The 11,682-nt window shown below is 49.6% G+C and overlaps 2 long non-coding RNA genes across 2 annotated transcripts; both read right to left on the bottom strand.

Annotated features, from left to right (window-relative positions):
• Positions 1 to 2,176: 2,176 nt before the first annotated feature.
• Positions 2,177 to 4,476, bottom strand: LOC308609782. Its single transcript, XR_014014344.1, has 2 exons — positions 4,328 to 4,476; positions 2,177 to 2,669 (listed from the first exon to the last, which is right to left on the bottom strand). It is a non-coding gene; the product is annotated as an uncharacterized lncRNA (long non-coding RNA).
• Positions 4,477 to 4,660: 184 nt separating this feature from the next.
• Positions 4,661 to 11,656, bottom strand: LOC308609781. Its single transcript, XR_014014343.1, has 4 exons — positions 11,542 to 11,656; positions 6,470 to 6,636; positions 5,174 to 5,319; positions 4,661 to 4,736 (listed from the first exon to the last, which is right to left on the bottom strand). It is a non-coding gene; the product is annotated as an uncharacterized lncRNA (long non-coding RNA).
• Positions 11,657 to 11,682: the final 26 nt, after the last annotated feature.

The following is an 11,682-nucleotide window of genomic DNA, read 5'->3' as shown; positions in this document are numbered from 1 at the left end:
ACTTCCTTTACAAAGCCAGGCGACGGGCTGGATCTGGCCCACCAGCCAGAGTTTACCTATCCCTTATCTGCACCATCAAACTATTAAAAAGCCTTCATGTCAAATTATTAACTAACTTTAGGCCTAAATACAGTCATTATAACCACTGTAAAGTTGTTAAGGCATTATTTCAAAAACTGTATTTACAAATTGCTGATGTACTGACTTTTATTAGTTTAAAAACTACAACAGCTAATAAACACTTGATTCATTTAAGTCTTAAAGACTAGAATGGCATAGTTTCTTCACAGTATTACAATAAATGTTTTCAGTAAAAAAACATACATAAAAGTATTATTAGGTATTATATATTAAATCTCTTATTTCTAAAATTAAGTGGACTATCTTTCCTAAATGGTAGAATCCCAAACTGAAAACTGGTCATATTCTTTCAGCAAACTGAAAGCTGCGCTCACATGTATCAAAAGACAAAAATTAGGGCTTCCCTGGTGGCGCAGTGGTTGAGAGTCCGCCTGCCAATGCAGGGGACATGGGTTCGTGCCTCGGTCCGGGAAGATACCACATGCTGTGGAACGGCTAGGCCCGTGAGCCATGGCCGCTGAGCCTGCGCGTCCAGAGCCTGTGCTCCGCAACGGGAGAGGCCACAACAGTACCACACACACACAAAAAAAAGACAAAAATTAACTGCCCTCTGTATCAATATATTAATGTGTTTCAAGCACATATGTTTTCATGAAAGTTTAAACATAAAATCACCTTTAAGATCTAGGCCATGTGATCTGCTCCATGCCATGTCAGAATACACCCCGTGAAGTTTACTTGTCTTAAGTGTGATAGAATTCTTTATACCTTGACAAATAACTAAAAGGAAAAAAAACCCACACACACAATAAGATGAAGAGCCTATACATTTGTCAATCTTGACTTATTTGCTTTTCTTGAGTCAGTTGGAGGTTTATAGCCACATTCTCAAAATCATTAACTACAATCTTCCCAAACAGGTAATTGACGAACAGATGCATTCTAAAACTTGTCAGTAACAAAGTGCTATTCCCGTTTACAGCAACAGTTTAATTCTACTTAGATACTAAAACTGAATACACTGAATACTGCAAACTTGATTCCCAACCACTCAGCAAAGTACTACATACCTTTTCAGATATAGAAAAAAAAAGAAAAAGCATACGATTCTTCCTATTTTCATTTCCAAAGATACATCCCAATCTTAATGATCAATCAGCGATTTAAACGTCAACTATAAACCCAGTATACTGCTGCTATGCAGTGTACTAGAGCAATAGAAGAGAGAGGACCTCAAACCCTCTGTTCCCTCAAATTCAAAGGCAGGCTTCCTGACCCCTCCAGACCACTACTGGACACAGGGAAGGCACACTAATGTTTCAGGACCCCAACCAACAGTCACCTGCTTTGTGATTACTTCCATGACACACCCTCACCAACACCACTGAGTTTGCTGCTCCTATGGGACGTTACATGTATTTACTAATTTAACACATACCACAGTGCATCATAATTATGATTGCAGATAGATGTTCTAACAATTGAAAGAGAATGATGACTTTTTTGCTCTTTACATCTTGCTATTTCCCTTCCCATAATATTTCTTGAAGCAAAACCATAAAATATACACAAACACAAAAAACAGAAAATATACAAAACGTGAGCTTTGCACCTTAATGCAAACTTAAGTAAAATTAGTTCTGAGAGTATCCAGCATGACAAACTTCCATGGTAAAAATGAGAATGGACCAAGGTTTGAGCAGGTACAGGAGACAATCCAGGCATGAACAACACCAAGGAAAGGTAGACAGGAAGTAACATGGTGTGTAGGAAATCACGAGACCAGTCTGATGGGAAGAGACTTAAACAAGACTGAAACTCACTTTCTAAACCTCCATCTCCAATTGGACAATTCGCAGGACACAGGTGCACCGAAGTGGCCAATTTATTCAATCCCTTTAATATGGAGGAGGAGTTTAAAATTTTACTGGTTTAATTTGCCCCAAAAGCAACTCTCAACAGTTATGGCCTCTGTCATCGGAGCTTTGTATGAAATTAAGTCAAAGTGTGGAGCTCCTTTGCCTTTTCTTTTTCTCCTTAAAAAAGAAAAGAAACAATTGTTCCGAGTAAAAACAAACATATTCCAAAGCATGTGTACATTGAAAAGTAAAGAAACTTTATTAACAACTTCATAAAAACTGACTTAAAATTTTAAAAAGAAAAAAACATGTTTTGAAGTCCTTCCGACTGGAGTTGTGTCTCATCGTGTCCTTTCTTTACAGAAATAGTCGTATTGTGACACATATGCACAAGGATTAACACCATGACACACTGTACACGGCGGGCCCCGGCGAGCTCACCAGGCGTCGTCTGAGTCCAGGTCTCTGGGGAGGATCCACTCCACAGATGAGCCCAGCAGAGTCTGAAGCTCGTTCGTGAACTCCACCACATCTAAGAGCTCCTTACTTTCCGGATTAAAGGACTCCAGGTCTTTGGGGCAACAGAATAAGAGACTTGCTGACACTTGCCGGCAGAACTCGGCCTCCGCGATGGTGACAATTTCCACATTTGGGAAATTGCAGCGGAATATGCAGGAGGACATTTGCAGTTTCTTGAGCAGGTCTGAGAGCAACAGCCAGTTACGAGGCCTACACCAGAGAAAGGACAGTGGTTTGAGTTTCCGGCAAAATTAGAGGCGCTCCCAACTATGAACTACCCGTCTCCTGGCGGTGAAAGGGCCTGCTACTTCCACTTTGATTACCCCACCCCCAACCCACTTCTCACTGTCCTTAGAAGATCTACTTCTTCTTTTTCTTTTTTAATTTTATTTATTTATTTATTTTTGGCTGCGTTGGGCCTGTTGCTGCGCACGGGCTTTCTCTAGTTGTGGCTCACGGGCTCTAGAGCGCAGGCTCAGTAGCTATGGCGCACGGGCTTAGTTGCTCCGTGGCATGTGGGATATTCCCGGACCAGGGCTCGAACCTGTGTCCCCTGAACTGGCAGGCGGATTCTTTTTTTTTTTTTTTTTTTTTTTTTTTTGCGGTAGGCGGGCCTCTCACTGTTGTGGCCTCTCCCCCTGCAGAGCACAGGCTCCGGACGCGCAGGCTCAGCAGCCATGGCTCACGGGCCCAGCCGCTCCGCGGCATGTGGGATCCTCCCAGACCGGGGCACGAACCCATGTCCCCTGCACCGGCAGGCGGACTCCCAACCACTGCGCCACCAGGGAAGCCCGGCAGGCGGATTCTTAACCACTGTGCCACCAGGGAAGCCCGGAAGATCTACTTCTAGCGGGGGAACTCTGGACTCATGTGCATGTGTTAAGAGACCACCTAGGGCGGATCAGCCAACTTAGACAAAAGCAGGAGCAGCGCCCCTGAATGAGCCTCGTTGCAGGCCACCCCAGTGCTGCCTTGGCTCTGGCCACAACTCAGGTCACCCCTCTCCAAGTAAGTGCGCCCCGTTCTACTCACTGGGGAAAACCAGTCTGTATTCCAACCCAAGGGAGATGGCAAACACCTCTTTGACCTCTCCTCTCCTCCGGCCCTCACGGAGAGAGCATGAGAAACACTCGAGGTCACCTGGCTTTCCTTGCCTTTCCCACACCTCCAACCCGCCCCTCAATGCTGCCGGGAGTGAGGCTTTTTCGAGAAGGGAGGTGGTACAATCCTTCCTGATACCCTGCCACGCTTTATGATCTCTATCCCGAATACAATGTCACCACAAAGGCAGACACGTTCCCAGCCTCAGAGTCCAAGGAGGATGCTACTCCTTAAGCACCGGGGTCAACACACAGCAGAGCAAGATGTCCTGATGGGTTCACTCCGAAGGGTTGGTCATCGGGCACAGTGGCCCGACCGTGGGGACAAGACTCGATCTAAGCAAATCTGAAGACACATAAGATCCCAGGTGCCACATACGGCTTTCTCTAATCTTATACGAGAAGACGGTACACATCAGTATCGTCCCGTGGACCTCACGCGCCTTGGACGGCCCCTATGGTAGCCGTTTGGGGTGGATCCCTTCCCCAAGAGTTTACTGACTGAAACTGTGCAATTGCAGTCGCTGACTCCCGTGTCCTTTGGGCTCTAGTGGTGTGTTCCAATGAGGGCAGTTGGCTGGGGAGCCCTCCCACCCCACAAACTTTTCTGGAAAAGTTCCACTGCATTATGTGAGGTCGGTGGACACTTGGTGAGGGATTCACTCACCCCCCAACCCAGCCACCCTCATCTGCTGAAGGGGATTTCTAACTCCTGCCACCCCACAGAATAGCTGGGCTGGCTCTAGACCACATGCTGGCCACGCTCACCCCTGAGCGACGGACACCTGGACGTTATAACACGACAAAACGGGGTCTTCGGAAAATTCAAACTCCAATAGGTCACCATAGGCCTCGTTGCTGTCATCCTGGTCCTCCGGTCCTGGGGGATTTGCTAAAACATCGTAACCACTTTCATCATCTGGTTCTAACCGGGGGGGCGGGGGCAAACAAGAGAGAGGTCAGTAAGCTGGAGCAAGATTCCAGCTGCTCTCCAAAAAGGACTCTGGAAAAATTCTTTCCCAAGCAAGCCCTCCTCACAGCACCACCACCACCCCCAGCCCCACCTCCACAAGCCCAACTGAAACGAACAAGGCTGCTCACCACACACACAGCTGCCAGAGAACTCCGAAGAGCAACCGGGGTTACCGTCGTCAGGAGCCTGCAGGTTATTTAAAGCCTGCAGAGAGAGGGGGAGAGAGAGAAAGAGAGAGAGAAACAAGATAACGCCTGCTGGTAAGAGGCAAATGCTGCTGGAGTTCGGGAACATCTCACGCTGGGGCTGGTGTCACCTCCTGATAAGTCCCACTGCACACGCCTCCAGGTATCTGACTGAAACCTCCCCACGCGTCCACCCGCCTTCCTGAGGGACTGCCCGGCTCACCGCCCCAGCCTGCCAAACAAAAGCTAACCTGGCTAGCTAAGAGTTTTCCAGCCCCCCACCTCGCAAAACTAAAAGTACGTATCTCTTCTTTGACAGACTAACGTTGGGCCGCTTTTCCCCGTAAAGGGTCACTTAGAGTAAACTGGGGGTGGGGGTAGGGGGAACCCAGGTGAAAGGCTGTGAAGTCACCGTCTAGATGCTTGAACAAGACCGTGTCTTGACCTCTGCCGTACCTGTTAAGAACTTCTCCAGAAGTTCGCTGTGGTTCACTTTCTTGATGGTTCTACCTGAGTACGTAGCCAGGGTAGGATCAGCACCGTAGGAGAGGAGCAAGCGGACAATTTCGAGATGATCATTCTTGACAGCATCGTGGAGAGGCCTAGGAGAGATGCGGAGGATTACACCTATGCACGCGATGCTTGCTTCTAAGGACACGGGGCAATATCGAGCGTGTGCGGCCAAGCCTCGTAGGCGCGCTATTTCACCGAGGAGGTGAGTGTACGGTCGCTGCGACAAATTACTCTGTTATTTCAACACATAACCCTTTACGGGACAGGTGAAGGGACCATCTCAGGCCTCATTCTTCAATGCAAATCTCTCTTAATGCATGGCCCAAGGAGGAACTCAGGCCACGATGAAAACGTTTCCAATGAACTTAAATAGTGACAGACTGTAAGAAGGTAACGTACGGCGGGGTGGGGGGAAGAACCCCAGCATCACGGAAGCAGATACGACAAGCCATTGTTATACCATTACAAACAAAACCCAAAAAGTGCAGTTTGTAAAAGAAACTAGGGGCAAAGTGGAACCTCTCCTGAAACCAACTTGGAGATGAGTGATCAACCCTCTCGCCCAGAAGCAGTCGACAGGCAGGGCGAGTTCTCAGGAGGATACAGAGTCCTCCTGCCCGTATCCGCTGGGGTCAGGAACACTGACCGCAGTCCCATCCAGAAAGGATGCTATTTGAAAACCATGAGCCACCAAATACCTTACGGTTTTGCTAATGTTATGACCGTCAGGAAAGCCCCAGTGCCCTGCCTCGTGGTGGCATCCCAGGTACAACCGGGAAGATGATTGGGCTGACTCAGACCTGGGCCTCTGGCCAATAAACCGAGGTCAAGGACAGAGTGGGGGCCAGGCCCGGGGATGTGGGTGGACACGGCAGGTCCTATCAAGCCAGTTGCCACTGGACCTGTCTGTACTCCTGCAACTTTCAACTCACATATATGTTCAAGATTGAGATTCAACAGACGCTGGTGAAGAGTCCAGGGTCTTAAAAGAGAACACCCCTGATTATTCATGCAGGCTCAACATTTTCAGGGACTTCTGTCCATAAGAGCGTCACAGACTTTTAAAGTTCTATGTAAATTTGCCAGAAAGATCTGTCCGATTCCATTCTAGAGGACTCCGCCATCAGTGTGCTTACATGGCACTCACTCTCCATCTTTCCTTCTGGGGTTCCCCGCACACCCTGAGAACCACTGGCTATGCCCCAAAAGGGCCAGGCCAAGAGCAAGACCGCCACTGACCCGGTTTCATCCTGGGCACTGCAGTTGACATCGACGCCATATTCAAGGAGGTGTCATACGATGTTGAGCCAACCTCTTGCACAAGCCTCGTGCAGGGCACAGTAACCCGCGTTGTTGCAGTGGTTCACATCACAAATCTTGTTCTCCAGGCAGTACAAGACCACTTCCTACGGGGAGAGGAGAGGAGAGGAGAGGAGAGGAAATACCATCAGACCACCATACAGTGAACCTTGTAAGGGTGACCTCCCCATAGCTTGCCGGTGCCCACTTTCAAAGGCATACATCCTTGGGGCCAAAAGCCCACCATGGCGCGGGGAGGCGGCAGGCATCCTGGTGGGGCATGAGAGTGTGTGAGAAGGGCTTGGAGATGCAGACAGTGTTGTCTAAGGCTCTGCTGCACCAGTGGCCTGGACATGGGCAAGTTACCCTTGAACTTCTCCAAGCTTCCACAGGGCTGCTGAGAGGACGCATTCGGATAGCGATGGAAGCCCTCAGCCCAGGGGCCGACGTGACCAGTACAGAGGTGTCACGGCTGCTAACATCTTAGATGACACATTGCCAAGCACAGACCATTCTCACTTGATGGGTCTGTTCAGTCGGTGGCAGTGGACGATAACACAAGTTTAGATAAAAGTATGGATGACCAACACTTAAAGAGAGCTTAAATCAGCCGGAGAACATTCCCCAGCTTAGAAAAGCAGGGACACCCAGGTCAGCTACATCCTCGCGCCCCCTGTTAAGACCCCAAATCAGAACCTAGGACTCAGATGCTCTTGTCTGTATGTTAAGTAGACTTAAAGAGAAGCTCTCTCCCTCCATCCTCGAGGAATGACACAAAATGCCTCCAATAACCCCACCCTCTATTTTGCCTCACTCCACCCTCTCGGGGCAGAATCAGTCAAAAAATTTCATATTTACTCAAGTTAATGACAGGAACCTGATACACCACAGGCTGCAACCTCCACATTTCAAGAATCAAATAAAACGTTCACCGCCCCCCCACCCCCACCCCCGGAGATGTTCTGTGTCAACACTGTGCATTAGAATCACTGTTATTAACCTTCTTTCTTTGGCTTGTTAAAATATTAATATGAACCACTCCCAGTAAGCAGAGCAGGAATTTATTCAATGTTTTATTACCTTAAGAAAGTTTTCAGACACATGGAAAGCATTTGCCAACAGAAAACACGTTATACTGTTTATACTGGGTAAGTCGTGCCCAGCAGAGAGCCGGCAGGTTCTGAGAGCTGGGAGTAGGCAGAACGTGCATGTGGCCCAGCACATGGTCTGCTGGGTAAGGGGGGATGGGATGGGGTCAGAACAGGCCTCCTTGTGACATCTCTCAGGTAACTCATCTGTTAAACCCAAAAAGGGGGTCATTCTAGCCGCCCATAAGTGCGAGATGGGTTCTGTAAAACCTTTTATGCCCTTTGGAGGACACACCAATCAAAGGGGACCACTCACTTGGGAGTGAACTAGAATGTTCCATTTGCTTACCACATGAACCTAATGGGGCATGCTGGTAAACCTGGCCATCGGTGCCCTGTTACTTCAGGTCACTGCAGCAGCTCCCTTCCAAAACAAGAGGAGGAAGAGAAAACGCATGCCAACGAATGCATTTCTCCGTTTACATCCCAACCTGCCAAAAAGCCCACAATCCTCTGGGCTCCCAGGCCACCTGCCCCGAGCCCTGGTATCCAGGATACCGCATGAAGCTGCTGCTCTTTTAGCAGGCCTTCACTAGCCAGACTTGAGTGGACGGCTGCAAGCTAATGAGTTGTGTGCCCCAGCCAGGGAGAGGCCCTGTCACGTGGCTCTGGGATCAGGTCTGAACGCCACCAACTGCTGTGCACACATCAATTTACTCAACCCAGGGTTTATTTGCTGTGACAATCATGGCCTTCACCTGGAAACCTTCATCACTACTAGGGCAGATTCAAGGGTACCTAGAAATGAAAGGCCGTCCAAGCTGATGGGTAAGTCAACTCTCTTCTCCTGGAAGATGGCAGCAAAGGCAGCAGTAGCCCCACGGCCAGGTCAGACTTTTTGCCACGGGCTGTCCTAACTCAACCACGTTGATCCCACTATTTACACAGTGCTTCTCATTTCCCCAGATGAGGACGTCTTCTGTCACCCACAGGAACCCAGGAGCTACCAGGAAAGGAAGGTAGTACCATCCTCATTCAACACTTGGAAACTGAGGCCCAGAGATATTAAACCCCAAGTTCAATTAACATGAAGTACTAGACCTATAACTCAGGTCTTTGGTACCTGGTCAGCTGGGAAGATTCAAAAGGCCCCAGAGGGCCCCAGTTAGAGGGATGCAATCCAGCTGTGACGAGCATCCCACAGGCCTCCTCTGCTGGGGGTCAAGTGGGCTAACTACACTCTCCTAGCTAGGAGGGTGATGGCCTCTAAATGGATGGCAACCATCGCCACCAACACTTTCTCTAACTGAAAGGTGAAGAGGCGGGGCGAGTCTGTCGACGCAACACATTCCTTGGTTTATTTTCTCCGCTAGAAATAAACGGGAGTGTCTGAAGGGCAGCCCAGCCATTCCGGAGCAAAGTCAAACTGCTTTTGTCGGACAGCTCTCTGTTCAGTGGCTATAAGCCGAATGCCATTACCCGCAAAATGTAACCATAAAGGCCATAAGCCCGACGTTGTTAATTAATTAAATGCCTCATTAACTTTTTAAAAAACATGACTTATTCAATTCACAGAAAATTTAACCATCACCGCTAAAGGCACAAGCATGTGGTTGCACATGGGCGTTTTAGCCTAAGAAATAGAAGCCTTTATCCCAGGAGGGAAAGGTTTGAGGTCTTTGGCCACACAAGTGATCTATTTAACGCGGATCTGAAGCCAGAGTGTGTTTCTAAACTTCCAGAACCAGATTATCATGACATAAAGATCAGACAGCCTTTATACTGCACATGGTATCTTTGGCTAAGCAGAAGAAAATAACCAAGAATGCTGAAGACAAAACTTCAGGAAAACCCTCCCAAACCACACGCTTATCTGCTTAAGCAAACTGTCCTTCAATTTGAAAAGGTTGAAGCTGCCACATCTCCCAACTGGGCCTTCATCCCAACATTTAAAATTCTGCCCAGAGAAATCCCAGAAATTTCTGCCCAGAGAAATCAAAGTTGAAAGCATTCATCTACTTGTCACAATGTTCAGCATCAACACTGGTGATCTGTGGAATCTACATATTGAAATTTACATTTGAAGAAAAAAACAAATCCGACCCTAAACATTCCCAAGGCTTCCTGTGCAATCAAAGGCCAGGTAGCCTAAAAAAGGATGGATCAAGTGCCCCTTGGTCCAGGCCTCAGAGCCACCAAACCAAAATGGAAACTGTCTTAGAGGACCAACGAGGGTCTTTTGACGTCTCTGGTCCCAAAGGGAGGCTGCTGGAAATGATGCCAAGTTCACAGGTGGGGCTCGGAGCCCCGCCCTCCACGGCGGGTGCAGCAGCACCCCGCCCCTCCATCTCTAGCATTTGCTGGAAGTGGGAGTCTACTTTCTCAACCCTAACCCAAAAGTTGGGGTTAGGGGTCTCCCCCCCACCTCCAGCGTTTGCTGGAAGCAAGGAGACTATCTTCTCAACCACGGGGGGTCTAGCTCCACACTATGTGCAACATCTGCTCTGTCCTCCTAGGAGCCCGCTCTCAGCTCTTGGGAAACCAACTGGGTGCTCCTTGGACTTCACCTGCAAGTAACTGCGCTAACTACCAGAAAGTGCTCTCTAGCTAATGGAGAGGTCTCCAAGAGACGTGCAGATATAAACAACAGCACATTCAACCCACAACAACAACAAAAAAACACCCCAAACTAAGCATAGCCCTAGTGCTTCCAACTACCCACCCACAGTCATGCCTTAGGGCCAAGGCAGGCACACTTCCAAGGGCTCACGGCACTATGGACCGGGGTGGGGGGACACGACGGGAGACGGGGGACAGGGACACAGAGCTGGCTGAGGGTGTGGGCGCCAGGGCTCCGGGCCAGCCTGGGTCCTGCCACCCCAGTGCTCAGCCACACCTCCACGCTCAGCCTGCTGCACCGCGTTTTACTGTCACCATTCAACTCCCAGAAGGCTGATGCCAGCACAGAAAAATGCCTTTGCCCTGTGGGCTATTACATCACAATTGCTACTGACAAGTATGGTGGGGGAACTGCACAGGGCAGAGAGAGTCATCTCTCTCACAGAGGTTTTGAACTGTCAAAAGGGCAATTCCAGTGTGAGCCAGTCTTGCTGAGGAGCGTGGTGGGCTGTGGAGCACTGCTGGATTGCTACCTGTACGGGTATCAGCTAACCCCTCTGAGGCTCAGTTTCCTCATCCGAGAGTGGGCTAGTACGCGTTACTCCCAAGTGAACATGTTAAAAGGGTGAAAGGAGTTACTACAGATCACACGGGCTTAGGCAGATATCAGCTATCTTTCTATGTTGCTCTAGCAATAGAGGCCATCACTGTCATCAGCCGTGCTGGGTTGGGATACAGCAGTGTGGACAGGGAGTTTTGTGCAAGGCTCAACCCCTGCTCCCCGCCCATCAGCCTTCGGCTCCCGTGCCCTCTCAGAAAGAGACTGCTCAGGTCTGCCCCACTCCCACCCCTACTCTGCACAGACACTTCCCACCCGCTACCCCACAGGGGCATCACTCTGCCCCAAACAGCACAAGTTAGTAGAGCTAATAACTACTCTCCTTCTTGCTATTCAGAATCCAAAAGGGCTCATTAAAATTCCCCTGGTCGCCAAGCCCTGGGTTAGGTCAGATTTTATATCAGAGATAAGTGAGCCAGACTGGCCGAAGCAGCCTACCTGCCTGAACGGGAACGGAACATCAGAGAGGCCTGCCTTTCTTTTCACACCACGACTGAACAAGCCACCAAAGAGCCCGCAGTGTGAGCCCGAGCCAACGCAAACACCCTGCTGGAACACCCAGCCCAGCCCGCCACGTGGAGGGGGCTGGGCTCTGAGACCCGCCCCCCATCCCCAGCCAGTGTGTCCCCCACCCAAGGAGCAGCAGCCGGCGGATCCTGATCCGGGGCACCCACAAGGATGCTCACCTCGTAGCCAAGCCGGGAGGCCTGCTGTAGGAGGGTCTCGCCCGCGTTCTTATTGACAATAAGTCTCCGCGCTTCCGGTGGCATCGGGCGGGACTGGGTGGTCTCTGGAGGGGAGCTTGAGCATATCAGCTGCGAGGCGTG

Source organism: Mesoplodon bidens (genome assembly GCF_964165515.1).
Source record: "Mesoplodon bidens genome assembly, contig: HAP1_SCAFFOLD_146, whole genome shotgun sequence".
Taxonomy (NCBI): domain Eukaryota; kingdom Metazoa; phylum Chordata; class Mammalia; order Artiodactyla; family Ziphiidae; genus Mesoplodon; species Mesoplodon bidens.
Note: the sequence above shows the minus strand (reverse complement) of the source record. Positions and strands in the feature narration are given on the sequence as shown.